Source organism: Myodes glareolus, chromosome X (genome assembly GCF_982192425.1).
Source record: "Myodes glareolus chromosome X, mMyoGla1.1, whole genome shotgun sequence".
NCBI lineage: Eukaryota > Metazoa > Chordata > Mammalia > Rodentia > Cricetidae > Myodes > Myodes glareolus.
Window position 1 is genome coordinate 66,189,252 of NC_142053.1, and position 17,830 is coordinate 66,207,081.

The 17,830-nt window shown below is 40.2% G+C and overlaps 1 pseudogene; it reads right to left on the bottom strand.

The window, feature by feature from the left end:
- Positions 1-15,000: 15,000 nt before the first annotated feature.
- On the bottom strand, positions 15,001-15,180 carry LOC148117357 (Nuclear RNase P; annotated as a pseudogene).
- Between the last annotated feature and the right edge of the window lie 2,650 nt (positions 15,181-17,830).

Genomic DNA, 17,830 nt, shown 5'->3' on the forward strand with positions numbered 1-17,830 from the left:
GAGGCAATACTTTGCCACATATCCTGTAAAGGAAGTGTCTTCTGCTTTCTTTTCTCCAAGCAAAATTTTTAAAATGAATGCATTAATGGACATTAAGTAGCCCTATGATAGTTGAGGCTGAAATCTATCCTATTACATCAATAAAAATATGTAGAATGCTTTAGTGCAGCAAATGTTATGCCATTCATCACTCCTTCCTTTGCCAAACTATTTACATGCTTTCTTACTGTTAGATTCTCAAGCAACTATGCTCTATTTTTTTTAAGTAAATTTTATTAAATTATAAAAGTTTCCATTTCCTCCCCTCTTCCCAACACCCTCCCACTCCCCCACTCCCTCTCCTCCTCCCTCTTCCTCCTTTAGGGCAGTCAGGGTTTCCTGCCCTGTGGGAAGTTCCAGTTCCTCCCCTCTCCCTCCAGGTCCAGGAAGGTGAGTGTCCAAACAGACTGGGTCCCCAAAATCCAGTATATGCAGAGGAAACAGGTCCCAGTATCATAGTCAATGGCTTTTCAGAAAGACTTCGGGCCAGCCACATTCAGAGAATCCGGCCAAATTCCGAGAATCTGGTTAGATCACCTCCTCCTTCAGTCCCAGTCCAACTGGCCTTGGTAAACTCTCATTAGATCCGTTTCCTTGTATCAGTGGGTGATAGCATCCCTCGCAGTACTGATTTCGTTTTTCATGTTCTTCCTCCTTCTGCTCCTCATTTGGACCTCGGGGGGCTCAGTCCGGTGCTCCAATGTGGGTCTCCGACTGTATCGCCATCCTTCGCCAGATAAAGGATCTATGGTGATAAGCAAAATATACATCAGTATGGTTATGGGCCACGGCAGATTCAGGCACCCTCTCCTCTGTCCAGAGAACAATCTGGGGGATCTCTCCTTGGACCTGGGATCCCATATATAATCAAGTCTCCTGTAAACCCTAAAATGACTCCCTTAGTTGAGATATATTCTTCCCTGATCCCATATTCATCCTTCCTCCCCCCCCATCCCAGGCCACCAAGCTTTCCCCATTCCTCCCCTACTCCCTTCTTTCTACCCCTCTCCCCTTCCATCAACCCTCCCACCCCCCCATGCACCCGAGGTTACCTGGGACTCTTGTCTATTTCCTACCTCCTGGTGGATAGCTAAATAATCTTCATCAGGTTCATCTTCTTATTTAGCTTCTCTAGGATCACGAATAATAGGCTCAAAGACCTTTAATTATGGTTAGAATCCACATACGAGTGAATACATACCGTGTTCCTCTTTTTGGGTCTGGCTTACCTCACTCAGTAAAGCGTTTTCTATTTCCATCCATTAGCATGCAAAATTCAAGATGTCATTGTTTTTTACCGCTGAGTAAAACTCTAATGTGTATATGTTCCACACCTTTTTTAACCATTCTTCTATTGAGGGGCACCTAGGCTGTTTCCAGGTTCTGGCTATTACAAATATTGCTGCTATGAACATAGTAGAACAAATGCTTTTGTAGTATGTTAGGGAATCTTTAGGGTATATTCCCAAGAGTGGAATTGCTGGGTCCTGAGGGAGGTTGACTCCCAGTTTCCTGAGAAACCGCCACACTGATTTCCACAGTGGCTGCACAAGTTTGCATTCCCACCAACAATGGATGAGTGTTCCCCTCACCCCACATCCTCTCCAGCATAGGCTATCATTGGTGTTTTTGACTTTAGCTATTCTGACAGGTGTAAGATGGTATACTTTGGTATATGGTACTTATCTAAAAAAATGTCCATTTCTTTTACATTTTCCAACTTTGTGGCATATAAACTTTCATAGTAAGATCTAATGATTCTCTGAATTTCCTCTGTGTCTGTGGTTATGTCCCCCTTTTCATTTCTGATCTTATTAATTTGCATGTTCTCTCTCTGCCGTTTGATTAATTTGGCTACGGGTTTGTCAATCTTGTTGATTTTCTCCAAGAACCAGCTTTTTGATTCATTGATTCTTTGGATTGTTTTCTCTGTTTCTATTTTGTTGATTTCAGCCCTCAGTTTGATTATTTCCAGTCTTCTAGACCTCCTGGGTGAATCAGCTTCTTTTTTTTCTAGATCTTTCAAGTGTGCTATTAAGTCTCCAATGCCACGGCCCGAAGGAAACTCACCCCACCGATTGTCCTCTGCTAGAAGTCAGGGCCCCTACTGGATGGGAGCCGGGATGGCAGGCGGGAGGGGGTAGCCAGCACTGCAGGGCGACCTGGGCGTCTATAGGGTCGGGGAACGCCCAAGCTCTTCCTTGCTGGGACCCTGCCATGGCCCGAAGCCAGCTCACCCCACAGAAGGCCCTCTGCTAGAAGTCAGCAACTATGCTCTATTTTTATTCACAATTATCTTTATACTTGGCTACAAGACACCTGCAATACTTATATTCACCACAATCTGATTGATGAAATTTAATAAAATTATTTCTACCTGATATATTAAATTATTCTTACTTAGATTATTATTTACTGTGAGGACAGGAAGAACAGAAGAGAAGAGAGAAAGAGAGAAAAGAAAGAGAGGCAGAAAAGAATGGAGAGACAGACAAAGAGAAAAAGAGAGAAAGAGATGGGAAGTAGGTTAGAACCCTTTAAATAAAGAATGTAGTAAATGTGCACAGGAAATACTCTTAGTGTCTACAGCTGAGGATGATTCCTTTCTGGACCCCAAGGACAGGAAGGTATATATGCCTGAATAATAACAACTGCTAAGCTGCAAAATCTTGCCATGGAAATGAAAATATCAGAGAATTCACTAGAGAGAATGAGGGTCACATTGTCTAATCTATCTCTATTTTCCATGTTCTGAGACAGGGATAAAGCTGAATTTTAAAAGAATGGACCATCTTTTGTTTCCTCTCTTTATATTTACTATCTCATAATAAAAAAATCCCTCCATGTGAATTTTGTCACATGGTGGCTTTCTCTATCACTCTGCCTTTTAAATTACTGCATTGGTGCAGAAGAATTGTCTGTATTCTGTCAGTCATGTTTTAAATAAATGCTGATTGGCCAGACAGGAAGTATAGGTGGGTCAACCAGACAGGAAGTATAGGCAAGGCCATGAGGACAGGAGTATTCTGGGAAGGAGGAAGCTCCCTTGCCAGTTCAGACCAGACCACTGAAGAAGCAACATGTAATCTGACACACTGAGAAAGGTATTGAGCCATGTGACTAGCATATATAAGAACAATGAGTTAATATAAGCTAAAAGAGCTAATAAGTAGCCTGAGCTAATGGGTCAATCAGTTTTAAAACTTATGGAAATCTCTTTGTGATTTTCTTTGGGGCTTTCCACCTGTGGGGTACCTGGTGGTGCATAAACCCCAACAAGCAGGCCCCTTCATGTTACACTACATTGATTCCCTGATCTGGAAAGGCTCTCCTGGTGCTTTCTCCTTCCTGGTAGCAGCTTGAGGCACACCAGGACTGTGGAACCTAGGCCGTATATGAAAGACTCACTTGGTAGGGTTTCTGGGTCCCTCTATCCAAATCAGATACAATTGATGAGACTCTTCTTCTTACTCACTTCTGGCTATTTCGAACAAGTGAGAACTTTTCTCTCAACCATGGTTTCTAACCTTTTGACCTCCTTCACTAAGTCCTGGTTTCAAGCAACAATGGCTCTCTAAGACTTAGAGCCCTTGTCTCCCATCATTTATGTGACATTACTCTGGGTGGCCTGTGCTTTTCTTGGACTCATGAGTCCTCCAGTCTTTGCCTTATGGCCCCCACTCTCTGAGTGATGCCTCACTGGGGTGACTTTTGTGTTTCTCACTTGCTCCTTACTTGATAAAAGCATTGGATCTTATTTCTGTCTCAATCATGTGAAATAAGCCTATTGCTTCTGGCAGTCTACATGATGATATTTTATGGGAACATTGCAAAATTCTACCAGTAATCCTGATATATGGAAGGAGGTATCACCCCTTCATCCATTCACTCTTCTACTTCCCTCTACCCCAATAAAACTCTTTCACTAACTCTGTTATAGGGGACAGGTTTTCTTAGTGGCAGATCTCAATGAAAGGTATACACCTCATGTTGGGACTCTATCCATCTGCTCCACCTTCCACAGATCCACTCTTTTTCTGTCTGTCTTTCTGGGTCTGTGGTACCTAAATCTGGATGTTTTTATTTCAAATGCCATCCATTTTCATGCAAATTGAAAGATCTCATTGATTTATACCACTGAGTAGTATTCCACTAGATTTTGCATTTGGAACAATTGATTTAATGTGTTAAACCATCCACAGAGCAAAGAAATTCCTCTGGTGAGTTCTTGTATTTTAACTTATCTAAAGATGTATGAATTTAAAGGGTAGTTTTATATTATCTCTCTACAAGAGAATAATACTAGTAGGTTTGACTTATGACCCGTGAGCAACACAACCATGGATTAATGTCTTTCCTCTTATGATTAAATTCAATCAGAAAGTGGTTGGTATACATATAACTCCTGTGCCATTGCTATACATTTGGATATATGTGTATATATGTATATACATATAAATAATATATGGATATAGTGATTATTATTTTAGTTGAAAGATAGGTAAGATTGTTGATGGCATTCTCCATCAGTCTACATACCACAAAATAATATGAGAGCTATTCACAATGCATGGTGCCTCAAAGTAGCAGTGACTTGATTTCTTGATGTCCTATGACCAATATCTTCAACAATACTGTCTTATCATAACATTCTTGAGGACAAAAAAGGGTAATTTCAATAAAATATATCATTTTTTCACTTCTGTAAATTTCTAGCAAACAATTCAAGAAAATGTATCCCATATCACCCTAGGCCATTTATTTGGAAAGTTATTGCTTCTAGGATGAGCATGAAGATGTGTGCATACTGACTTCAATTGCTTGAATAAGTCATTTGAAAACCAGTATTTTATAGTTTACTGCTCTCTATTCTTTTCTAGTCTTTCCTCTTCTCTTCTCTCTCTCCCTGCTTCCACATTTGCCTTGGGACAGTGGTATTTTGTCCTGCAACTTGTATGTAAATTAAACGCTGATTGTCCGTTAGCCAGGCAGGAAGTATAGGCTTAATGGCCAAGCAGAAAGTAGAGGTGGGGTGATAAGTATAGGATAACTTTGAGAAGAAGAAATGGTCAGTCTGCAGCTGTGACCCAGATAAAGAGGAAACAAGATGAGAATGTCTCACTAGAATGATACCAAACCACATGGCAAACATAGATGAGAATAATGGAATACTATAAGTTATAAAAGTTAATAAGACTGAGCTAACAGGCTAACAAGTTTATGACTAATGTAGACCTCTGTATTTCTTTAGGACTGAACATCTGTGGGAAAAAACAGTACAGAAATCTCTGTCAACAGAATGGTACCTAATGAGGTGCAACTAAATCCTCTTAAAACCAGAGTTTGGGAAGGAATTCTAGACATAAAGGAACAGAGTTAAGCATGGCTTCTTGGTAGTAGCAGATTCTCAGGTGGGCTCTGTTTGCCAGAGACAAGCATGTCTCATTTAAGAGAGGCTTCCTGACTCAGCTTTAGCTGTGAAAACTTGCAGCTCTTTGAAGAGGTTCTGCCACAAAACACTTAAATATTATTTAAGAATAGTGAAAAACATGTTTCTTGTTGACAGCAGAGACCTTGAAATGCCATAGATTTGTAACAATAAACATGGTTCCACTCAGTACCTCCACCATGAGGCTGAACTCTCAGAAAGCTAAGGAATAGGGTGGATGTAGCTGAAAAAATCATTTCTTTATCCTAGTCATATTGCTTAGCAAATTAAACCTCATGTGGTTAGAAAAAGAGAGATATACAATAAAGATATAACTCGGGGGACTGAGATGGGGAGAGGGAGGAAGGATGGATATGGGATCAGGGAAGAATATATCTCAACTAAGGGAGTCATTTTAGGGTTTACAAGAGACTTGATTATAAATGGGATCCCAGGTTCAAGGAGAGATCCCCAGACTGTTCTCTAGACAGAGGAGAGGGTGCCTGAACCGGCCTTGGCCTATAACCATACTGATGAAGATTTTGCTTATCACCATAGATCCTTCATCCGACGATGGATGGCGATACAGACGGAGACCCACATTGGAGCACCGGACTGAGCCCCCCATGGTCCAAATGAGGGACAGAAGGAGGAAGAACATGAAAAAAAAACTCAGAACCGCGAGAGGTGCGATCACCCACTGACACAAGGGGACTGATCTAATGAGAGTTTACCAAGGCCAGTTGGACTGGGACTGAAGGAGCATGTGATCCAACCAGATTTTCTGAATGTGGCCGGATTCTCTGAATGTGGCCGGATTCTCTGAATGTGGCTGGCCCGGAGCCTTTCTGAAAAGCCACTGACAATGACACTGGAACTTGTTTCCTCTGCATATACTGGATTTTTGGGATCCAGTCTGTTTGGATACTCACCTTCCTGGACCTGGAGGGAGGGGGGAGGAACTTGAACTTCCCACAGGGCTGGAAGCCCTGACTGCTCTTAGGGATGGAGAGGGAGGAGGAGGGGGAGAGGGGTAGGGGTAGGGTGTTGGGAGGAGGGGCGGAAATGGAAACTTTCATAATTTAATAAACTTTGAAAAAAAAGATAAATTCAGATGAAGAAAATCTCTAAATGGTTTACAGTGCGTTTAATAATATATGCAGGCTTGGGAGAGAAAATAAAAAGGATAAAGTTCTTAAAATAAAAAAAAATAAATTAAGAGAGTAATTGGATGTGGGGGCAACAAAACAATTGAAAGTCAGAGGCAGGCAGATATTTGTGAGTTCAAGGTCTAGTGGTACACACATTTAACCCCAACTCTTGGGAGGCAGAGGCAGGCAAATCTCTGAGTGTAAGAACAATCTGCTCTACAGAGTGAGTTCTAGAAAAGTCAAGTCTACACAGAAGAAAACTAGTCTCAAAAAAAAAAGAAAAGCAGAAGAAATAGAGTTTAAAATAAAGCCATGTAAAGATAGAAAATACACAGAGAATCTGGATACTATATATTATTGTGTTGTCTTTTAATTGTTTTAATGATGAGGAATTGAATCGAAGACCCAGATATTAACCCACAAACCTATGAACACCTGATTTTTGACAAGGGAGCTAATAGTATACAATGGAAGAAAGAAAGCATCTTCAACAAATGGTGCTGACATAACTGGATATCAACCTCTAGAAGAATGAAAATATATCTGTATCTATCACCATGCACAAAACTCAAATCCAAATGGATTAAAGACCTCAATATAAATCCAACCACACTGAACCTGATAGAAGAAAAAGTGGGAAGTAGACTGCAACACTTAGGCACAGGAGACCACCTCCTACATGTAACCTCAATAGCACAGACAACAAGAGCAACAGTGAATAAATGGGATGTCCTGAAACTGAGAAGCTTAAACAGTGCAAAGGACACTGTCATTAAGACAAAAAGGCATTCTTCTAAATGGAAGATCTTCACCAACCCCGCATCAGACAAAGGTCTGATCTCCAATATATAAAAAAAACTCAAGAAACTGGACATGAAAATTCTAATACCCCATTTAAAAATAGGGCACTGAAATGAAAGAATTCTCAACCAACTAAGTTCAAATAGCCAAAAAACATTTAAGGTCATGTTCAACCTCCTTAGTCATCAGGGAAAAGCAAATCAACACAACTTTGAGATATCATCTTACACCTGTCAGAATGACTAAAACCAAAAACACCAATGATAACCTATGCTAGAGAGGATGTGGAGTAATGGGAACACTCTTCCACTGCTGGTGGGAATGCAAACTTGTGCAACCACTTTGGAAATCAGTGTGGCAGTTTCTCCGGAAATTGGGAATCAATCTACTTTAGGATCCAGCAATTATCACTCTTGGGAATATACCCAAGAGATGCCCAAGCATACTACAAAAGCATTTGTTCAACTATGTTCATAGCAGCTTTATTTGTAATCGCCAGATCCTGGAAACAACCTAGATGTCCCTCAATGGAAGAATGGATAAAGAAAGTGTGAAATATATATATATATATATATATATATATATATATATATATATGTATTAGAGTACTACTCAGTGGTAAAACATAATGACATATTGAATTTTGCATGCAAATGGATGAAAATAGGAAATACTATCCTGAGTGAGATAACCGAGACTCAAAAAGATGAAAATGGTATGTACTCACTCATTAGTGGACTCTAGCCATAAACAAAGGACATTAAGCCTAGAGAAGTCAAATAACAAGGTGAACCCAATGAAATACATATGTAGATCCTCTTAGAAGTTGGAAGCAAACAAGATTGCTGGGCAAAAGATGGGAGCATGGGGATGGGCTAGGTGTCGGTATGGGCTTGGGGGAAGTGGAGAGGGGGAGAAAGAAGGGAGAAGGGAAAGACTGGAGAGAGCTTGAGGGAGTGGGAGGGTGGAGATGGGGGAAAGGCAGATATTGCAGGGAAGAACTTATGTACATTAAGGGAGTCATTTTCGGATTGGCAAGAGACTTGACTCTAGAGGGGATCCCAGGGGTCCACAGGGATGTCCCCAGCTAGGTCCTTAGGCAGCAGAGTAGAGGGTGCCTGTATTGGCCATGCCCTACTAACACACTGATGATTATCTCGAATATCATCATAGAATCTCGTCTAGTTACAGATGGAGATAGAGACAAATTTCCTCATCACAGCAACAGACTGAGCTCCCAAGGTTCAATTGAAGAGCAGAAGGAGGGAGAAGATGAGAAAGGAAGTCTTGACTACGAAGGGTTGGTCCACCCACTGAGACAGTGTGCCTGTTCTAATGGGAGCTCACCAAATCCAGTTGGACCGGGACTGAATGAGCCTGTGACCAAACCGGACTCTGTGAATGTGGCTGAAATGGGGGACCGATTGAGAAGCCATTGATAAAGAACCTTCATCTGGTGATGAACGGAGATAGAGATAGAGACCCAAATTGGAGCAGTGGACTGAGCTCCCAAGGCCCAGAAGGAGAGCAGAAGGAAGGAGAACATGAGCAAGAAATTCAGGACTGGGAGGGGTGCATCCATCCACGGAGACGGTGGGACTAATCTAATGAAAACTCACCAAGGCCAGCTGGAATGGGACTGAACAAGCGTGTGATCAAATTGGACTCTCTAATTGTGGCTGACAATGATGACGGACTGAGAAGCCAATGATATTGATACCGGATTTTGATTCTACTGCATGTAGTAGCTTTTGGGGAGACTAATCTGTTTGGATGCACACCTTCCTATACCTGGATAGAGGAGGGAGGGCCTTGGACATTCCACATGGCAGGGCACCCTGACTTCTCCTAATACTGGAGAGCAAGGGGGAGGGGGAGTGAGGGTAGTGGGAGGGAAATGGTAGGATGGGAAGAGGTGAAAATTTTTAATTAATAAATAAATTTTAAAAAAGACAGTTGATTATAAATGCTGTTTGATTAATCCAGTATTTATATTTTGAAAATGCCTTGACTTTAAAATATAAGTTAAAAAATGTGTTACTTTATAGAAGAAGGTTTGATTTGTTTCCACAGGAAAATAGAGGCTAGGGATTCATTCTGGGCTAAGAAAAGTCAAGTTTGATCAAGGAAGACTCACTGAGCATTCTACAATAAGAGCAGATGTCCCAGATTTCTAAGTTCTACATCCAGAACAGTTTCCAGACTGCTGGCTAAGATGATAAAGCTTCACAGGATTTTCCAGTCAGGACTTGAAAATAATTCTAAATTTTCTTTAGGTTTATATAAGATTATGAGTATACCCAATCATCAGGAAGTACCCTAGAAAACTAGTCCCATATTCCCAAATAATGGATTATTGATATTTATCTTTGTTTAGTGTGTTAGTTACAAGATGTTACATAAAACTAAAGAAATTTTATTATAAAGAAATTTTATTAGATTCAGAGTTCTTGTTTTGAAAAGAAAAGGGGGGAAGTGCTGTGGGACAATGATCTTTTTTCCTGCCACTTGTATTTTAGTAAAAAGCTGGTTGGCCAGTGGCTAGGCAGGAAGTATAGGTGGGGTGACTAGGCAGGAAGTAGACGCATGGCAATGAGCACAGAAGAATTCTTGGAAGAGGAAATGTTGATCTGCTGCTATCACCCAGATGCAGAGGAAGCAAGATGAGGATGACTCGCTGAGAAAGGAACCAAGCCACATGGCTATCACAGATAAGAATAATTGGCTAATACATGTTATAAGAGGTAATAAGAAATCTGAGCTAATAATAGGTCAACCAGTTTATGATTAATGTAAACCTCTGTGCTTCTTTGGGACTGAACAGCTATGGGACCTAGCGAGACAGAAATTTCTGTTAAAACATATTTGTGATTTAAATTTTTAATTGGAATTACTCTCCCTATTTATTTTCTTTAAATAACATCATGTTCCAAGGCCCCTTTCTAAGTTCATGAAGCATACATACACACACACAAACACACACTTACAAAATAATTATATCTGAGCTCCATATATAATGTTATGCATATGACAACTTTCTGAGTGTGGATTATTTTATGTAACATGATACCTAATACCATTATTAGTATTCCAAAATTAATAATTATATATTTTTATTGATTTACAATAAAATCATAGTTTGAATATTTATTACAATTTACTTATTCATTCTTTTGTTAATAAACACTTTTGTCACTTATATTCCTTAACTAGTGTGTTTATGAAGCAAAAGAAATTAATGTGCAAGTTCTGAAGTATGTTAACAGTGTACTTTGGGTATATTACCTTAATTTGTATGCCAGAATCATCTGAAAGTGATATTTTTATATTTTTTTAAAAAAGCAAATTGTTTCTCATTGTGACTTTACAAGCTTATGTTTTTATCAAAAATAAAAGAGAATAACTCTCTACCTTAGCCAATATTTGATGATACTTACTTTCATGATGCTTGCCAGTCTTAAGGGTAAAATGAAATTTAAAATCAGTTTTAAGATGCATATCATGAATGGCTAAAGGTGTCAAAAATTTTCATACACTTTCAGGACATTTGTATTTTTCTTATTTTGTTAATGTATAATTGATCAGGTAACTGAAGGTGTTTTTTGTGTGCAATTCTGAAGCTCTTTTTATGATGTAGGTAATAATTCTAACTAACAAACATAATAGAGAGTGAGACAAGTTTGGTGTAAGAGACAGTAATCAGAGCAAATTTATTCACATATATTTGGTGCATGTGTGTAATTGTCACAGAATTAATTAAAATATTTGACAGATTAGGAAAATTATACATGAAGTACTTGACAGAGCATATTAGGATATGTTCACTTTACTTTGTATAAGGAATGCCATTTTTAGAGTGATATTTCTTTTTAATTGTGGACTTTATTCAGTGTCTTTGCTCCAATTATTGTGACATTTGTTGCACAGAGGCTTTTTGGGCTTATTTCATACAATTTAAACTTTTGTCAGAAAGCTTCACCTTCATATATATTCTGAAATGGTTTTCCTTAAAAATTTTAGGTTTATATAAGGTTTTTTCTTGAATTTACTTATTTTTATGCAAGTAAGAAGTATCAATAAAGATCCCAATTAGATGGGGCTTCTCAATTCTTCAAACACTGTTTTCAGAGGAATTTTCTTTATTCCAATTAATACTCTTACACCTTTGTAAGGTAATTAAGATGATTTGGATTTGTTAATTAACTTTTGTGTCCTCAAGACTTTTCTATTGATACTAATTCTGAACTGTATTTTATTTTTATTTTTATGTCACTATCACACATTTTGTTGTTGTTTCTATTGCTCTAAAACAACTGAGATCAACTATACTTAAACCTCTAGTATTAATCTTTCTTATTAGCATATCTTCCATTTTCAAGGAATTTGGGCCTTGAATTTTTCTATTCTTTAAGATTCTTACTGAAATATTGATATCATTTCTATTGAAAATGTAGACAGATTTTTTATCTACATTTCACCATATTAATTCTGTCCACCAATAGGAGATATAATTATTGTTCTCTCCCACTTTTTAATCAATGTTTGAATTTTTATTGATGTATTTTAACTTCTTCTGTAGGTTTATTCTTAAATAAATTCTTAAAAATCTCTTTAAAATGATATTTTCTTTCTAATTAATTTCTTCACAATACTATTATTAGCATATAAATCATCTGTTTATTATATGCTGATTATGTAACCAGGTACTTTATTTACAACTTCTAAGACATTTATGGAAAAATTTTTAATGATCCATTAGAATATAGGGTTATAAAATGCAAATATGAATAACTTGATTTGTTTTTTTCTTATATGAATCAAATTTATTATTGCTTTTCATGATTTATTGCTTAAGCTAAGTCTTTGTCATATATGTTGAATAACAATTGAAATAGTTTATTTCCTTGTACAAGTTTGAATTTAAAAATAAATGTTGCTTTCCTCCATATATAAACAACTTCCTACTTAAGTTAATGAGCTGTAGAGTATAAAAATCAGGTTTATCATAATATCATTATAATTGTACAAAAAAATAACCGGAGTCAACAACCACTGGTCATTAATATCACTTAATATCAATGGACTCAATTCACCGATAAAAAGGCACAGACTTAGAGATTGGATCTGAAAACAGAATCCAACATTCTGTTGTTTACAAGAAACACACCTCAACCACAAAGACAGACATCTACTCAGAGTAAAGGGCTGGGAAAAGACTTTCCAAGCAAACGGACCAAAGAAACAAGCAGGTGTGGCCATTCTAATATCTAACAAAATTGACTTCAAACTAAAATCTATTAGAAGAGATAGAGATGGACATTTCATACTCACAACAGGAACAATTCATCAGGAGGAAGTCTCAATCCTGAATATCTATGCCCCTAATATAAAGGCACCAACTTATGTAAAAGAAACACGTCTAGAACTCAAGGCAGTCATCAAACCACACATACACTAATAGTAGGAGACTTCAACACACCTCTCTCACCAATGGACAGATCAATCAGACAGAAACCCAACAGAGAAATAAGAGAAATATTGGGGGTATTGAATCAAATGGACTTAACAGATATCTATAGAACATTCCAACCAAATAGGAAAAAATATACCTTCTTCTCTGCTGCCCACGGAACCTTCTCAAAAATTGACCACATATTTGGTAACAAAGCAAACTTCCACAGATACAAAAAAATATTAGTAACCACTTGTGTCTTGTCAGATCACCATGGATTAAAGATAGAATTCAACAACAATGCTACCCCCAGGAAGCCAACAAACTCATGGAAGTTGAACTGTCAACTATTATATCACCCCTGGGTCAAGGGAGAAATAAAGAAACAAATTAAAGTCTTCCTTGAATTTAATGAAAATAAAGAAAAAACATACTCAAACTTATGGGACACTATGAAAGCAGTGCTAAGAGGAAAGTTCATAGCACTAAGTGCCCAATTAAAGAAAACTGAGAAAGCACACATTGGAGACTTAACAGCACACTTGAAAACACTAGAAAAAAAAAGAAGCTGATTCACCCAGGAGGATTAGAAGACTGGAAATAATCAAACTGAGGGCTGAAATCAACAAAATAGAAACACAGAAAATAATCCAAAGAATCAATGAATCAAAAAGCTGGTTCTTGGAGAAAATCAACAAGATCGACAAACCCCTATCGAAACTAATCAAACGGAAGAGAGAGAACATGCAAATTAATAAGATCAGAAATGAAAAGGGGTGCGGGGCGCCATCCTGTCCAGCAGGAAAGAACCCCACCAAAAACGAGAATTCCTTCTCTGGTCACATCTTTATTTGGAGCATTCCCTTGAGGAAAATTGGGGGAAGGGACGATAGAGCAGGGACGAGAGAAAGCTTAGAGAGAGAGCGTTGGGCCCCGAGGCAGCTGCTTTTAAACGGCGGAGCAGCCTGAACGCTGTCCCGATTGGTCAATGCCACTCTGCTGGTCTGAGCATGTGCAGGCAAGGGTGCAGGCAGGGGTGCTCAGCCCCACGTGGCTACCTCCAAACTGCAGGACCACCTGTGCCTCCAGGTGGCTCCCAACATCTCCCCCTAATTATTGTCTTTAAGAGCAATAAGGCAAAACTATTTTCCAATCTGGTCCCCACCTAGACGCAGCATGCCAAGGATATCTCTGCTCCCACCCATTCCTAAGGAAGGAAAAGGCAAAGTAGAGTAAGAGATAAGAGGTTGCACAGGGTGTTGCTCAAGTCGATGGTGTGAAACAGCTGCTCTTGGCACCGCCCAGAAGGTCATCTCTGCTGCCTCCGCACGAATCTTCCACAGCAGGACACTCAGCATCCACTGGGTCGTCTTCTTTATCTCTCTGGTCGGTCTCGCTGGCATCCAGATGTATGTCAGCATTCCTAGAAAAACATAAACAAAACTCTCCTCCCAAATTAACATTTAAGAGTATTAAAAACTCTCAGTGTAAAAATTCAGCACAATCAGTACTGGAAGTAGGCTGGTTTTGAACTTAGAGATCTGCAGGTCTCTGTTTCAAAAAGCAAATCTTGTTTGCCTGTACCAGCAAAATTTTGAATTAAAAATTAAGTGTATAGAATGCAAGAGAAATCCTTTCTCTGGGGGAAGCTGTCACTGGTAGTGTAGTCCCCCTCTATTGTTTAAAAACCAAAGCAGTTGTCATTGGGAATTGAACTCATAACCTTTGGAAGAGCAGGCAATGCCCTTAACCGCTGAGCCATCTCTCCAGCTCCCCTATTTAGATGGAAAAACCTCTAGGTAACATTGTTTATTTCATCCGTTGCCAGGGGCAATAGGTAATGATAACCAGGTTGACGCGCCTTTATTATGATAATTAGGACCAGTTCTTTGAGGGAGAATGGGCGTCGATCATCTGGCTACTTCCTGCTGACAAAGGGACGTTGTTTGGGGGATAAATGTTTTTATCTGACTGAATTCTTGGCGACAAATGTTCTTATCTGACTGAATTTTTAGCGACCTTGGCTGAGGGCAGCGGCAGCAGCGGACGGCGGCTGCCACAGCTCCGCCTCTGAAGCCCAATGTGGCGCGCTCCGCATGGCCCCGCCCCGGGCCGTGCGCGGGCTCGCCGTTTCACCTCAGGCAATGAACTCGCACCACCGGCTGTGAGTCTTTTTCAAGCTCCGGCGAGGGGGGGGGCATCCGCCCACCCGTGGAGGGCCCGGTCTGCCCGCGCACGGAGCCCCGTTCTCTGGGAACTCATCTCCGCCCGCCCATGATGCTATGGAAACACAGTTTTTCCGCAGAGCCGATTCAGCTCCTCTCTGCCTTCTATGGCGCCGCTGCTCACCACGCAGCTTCCGCCTCAGTCAGGCGAGTCCGCTCAGGTGCTGAAAAAGTCCTCCAAAAACCATAGCCCCGCCAGAAGGCCGGGACATATAGCCTCTGATGTCACACGGACTTTAGCCCGCCCGTCGCCATGGTGACCTGGCTGTTTGTAGGCCTCCAGCAAACTCCCCGCCAGCAACTGGTTGCGTCTCCCTCCTGAGTAGCTGGGATCACAGGTGTGCACCACCGTGCCTGGCCCACTTCCGTGTTTCTAATCAGGCATTACCGCTCAAAGGCGGGCCGGCTGCCGCCAGCACTCTCAGCACGATCAAGCAGCTTGTCTTTCTCAGTCAAAAATTAAAGTTTTTTGTACGTGAGAGCCAGAGACTGAGCTCTCTTAACAAAATTAGGCGAAAATCACCTCCAAAAGCTCTGTGGCTCTTTAAGAACAGGGAAGGCAGTGATCAAGTTTGCCTCCCTACGAGACTGTTGCCTCCAGTCTCTATCAGCGAGTACGCAGGTGGACGGAGAGGGAGCGGAAGCCGCGGTCTCCCGTACCCCATCGTCCTCAAAGTCCCGCCTTAGTTACCTCGCCTTTTTTGCTGCTGTTTACATTCCTCCTGCACTGAACTTAAGGGATTTTTCTTCCCCGTTGCTTTCTGTACCTTCTTTCAGATACCTTAACTTTGATTTTTTTTTGTATTTTCTTTTCTATTTAGGCCTATCCTTTGAAATTCCTTTTTACATTTCTTTTCCTCCCCTTTCTGGGGATTTCAACCGACGTCACTCACCGCTCCATGTTCTCAGAGTTCTGAAATTCAAGGCTCTCTGTGCTGGTGTCTGATCTTGGCTTTTTCTCCCGGGCTTTCTCAGGGTCCCCCGGCGTAGTTGTCAGGGTCCCTCAGCGTCCGGGGTTTCGAGCACCAGTTGCGGGGCGCCATCCTGTCCAGCAGGAAAGAACCCCACCAAAAACGAGAATTCCTTCTCTGGTCACATCTTTATTTGGAGCATTCCCTTGAGGAAAATTGGGGGAAGGGACGATAGAGCAGGGACGAGAGAAAGCTTAGAGAGAGAGCGTTGGGCCCCGAGGCAGCTGCTTTTAAACGGCGGAGCAGCCTGAACGCTGTCCCGATTGGTCAATGCCACTCTGCTGGTCTGAGCATGTGCAGGCAAGGGTGCAGGCAGGGGTGCTCAGCCCCACGTGGCTACCTCCAAACTGCAGGACCACCTGTGCCTCCAGGTGGCTCCCAACAAAGGGGGACATAACCACAGACACAGAGGAAATTCAGAGAATCATTAGATCTTATTACAAAAGCTTATATGCCACAAAGTTGAAAAATGTACAAGAAATGGACATTTTTTTAGATAAGTACCATATACCAAAGTTGAATTAAGACCAGGTGAACAATCTAAATAGACCTGTTAGTCATTAAGAATTAGAAGCTGTTATCAAAAATCTCCCTACCAAAAAAAGCCCAGGACCAGATGTTTTCAATGCAGAATTCAACAAGAACTTCCAGGAAGAGCTAATACCTATACTCCTTAATGTATTCCACAATATAGAAACAGAAAATTCATTGCCAAACTCCTTCTATGAAGCTACAGCTACCCTGATATCAAAACCACACAAAGACACAACCAAGAAAGAGAATTACAGGCCAATCTCACTCATGAACCTCGACGTGAAAATTCTCAATAAAGTACTGGCAAAGAGAATCCAAGAACACATTAGAAAAATTATCCATTATGATCAAGAAGGCCTCATCCCAGAGATGTAGGGCTGGTTCAACATACGCAAATCTATCAATGTAAACCATCATATAAGTAAACTGAAAGAAAAAAACCATGTGATCATTTCATTGGATGCTGAAAAAGCATTTGACAACATTCAACATCCATTTATGATAAAGGTGTTGGAGAGACTGGGGATACAAGGATCATACCTAAATATAATAAAAGCAATATACAGCAAGCCGACAGCTAACATCAAATTGAATGGAGAGAAACTCAAAGCCTTTCCACTAAAACCAGGAACACGACAAGGCTGTCTACTCTCTCCATACCTCTTCAATATAGTGCTTGAAGTTCTAGCAATAGCAATAAGACAACATAAGGAGATCAAAAGAATTCAAATTGGACAGGATGAAATTAAACTTTTGTTATTTGCTGACGATATGTTAGTGAACCTAAGCGACCCCAAAAACTCTACCAAAGAACTCCTACAGTTGATAAACACCTTTAGTAATGTGGCAGGATACAAGATCAACTCTAAAAAAATCAGTTGCCCTCCTACACACAAAGGATAAAGAAGCAGAGAGAGAAATCAGAGAAACATCACCTTTCATGATAGCCATAAATAGCATAAAATATCTTGGGGTAACTCTAACCAAGGAAGTGAAAGACCTATTTGACAAGAACTTTAAGTCTTTGAAGAAAGAAATTGAGGAGGATACCAGAAAATGGAAAGACCTCCCCTGCTCTTGGATTGGGAGAATCAACATAGTAAAAATGGCAATTCTACAAAAAGCAATCTATAGATTCAATGCAATCCATATCAAAATCCCATCAAACTTCTTCACAGACCTTGAGAGAACAATAATCAAGTTTATATGGCATAACAAAAAACACAGGA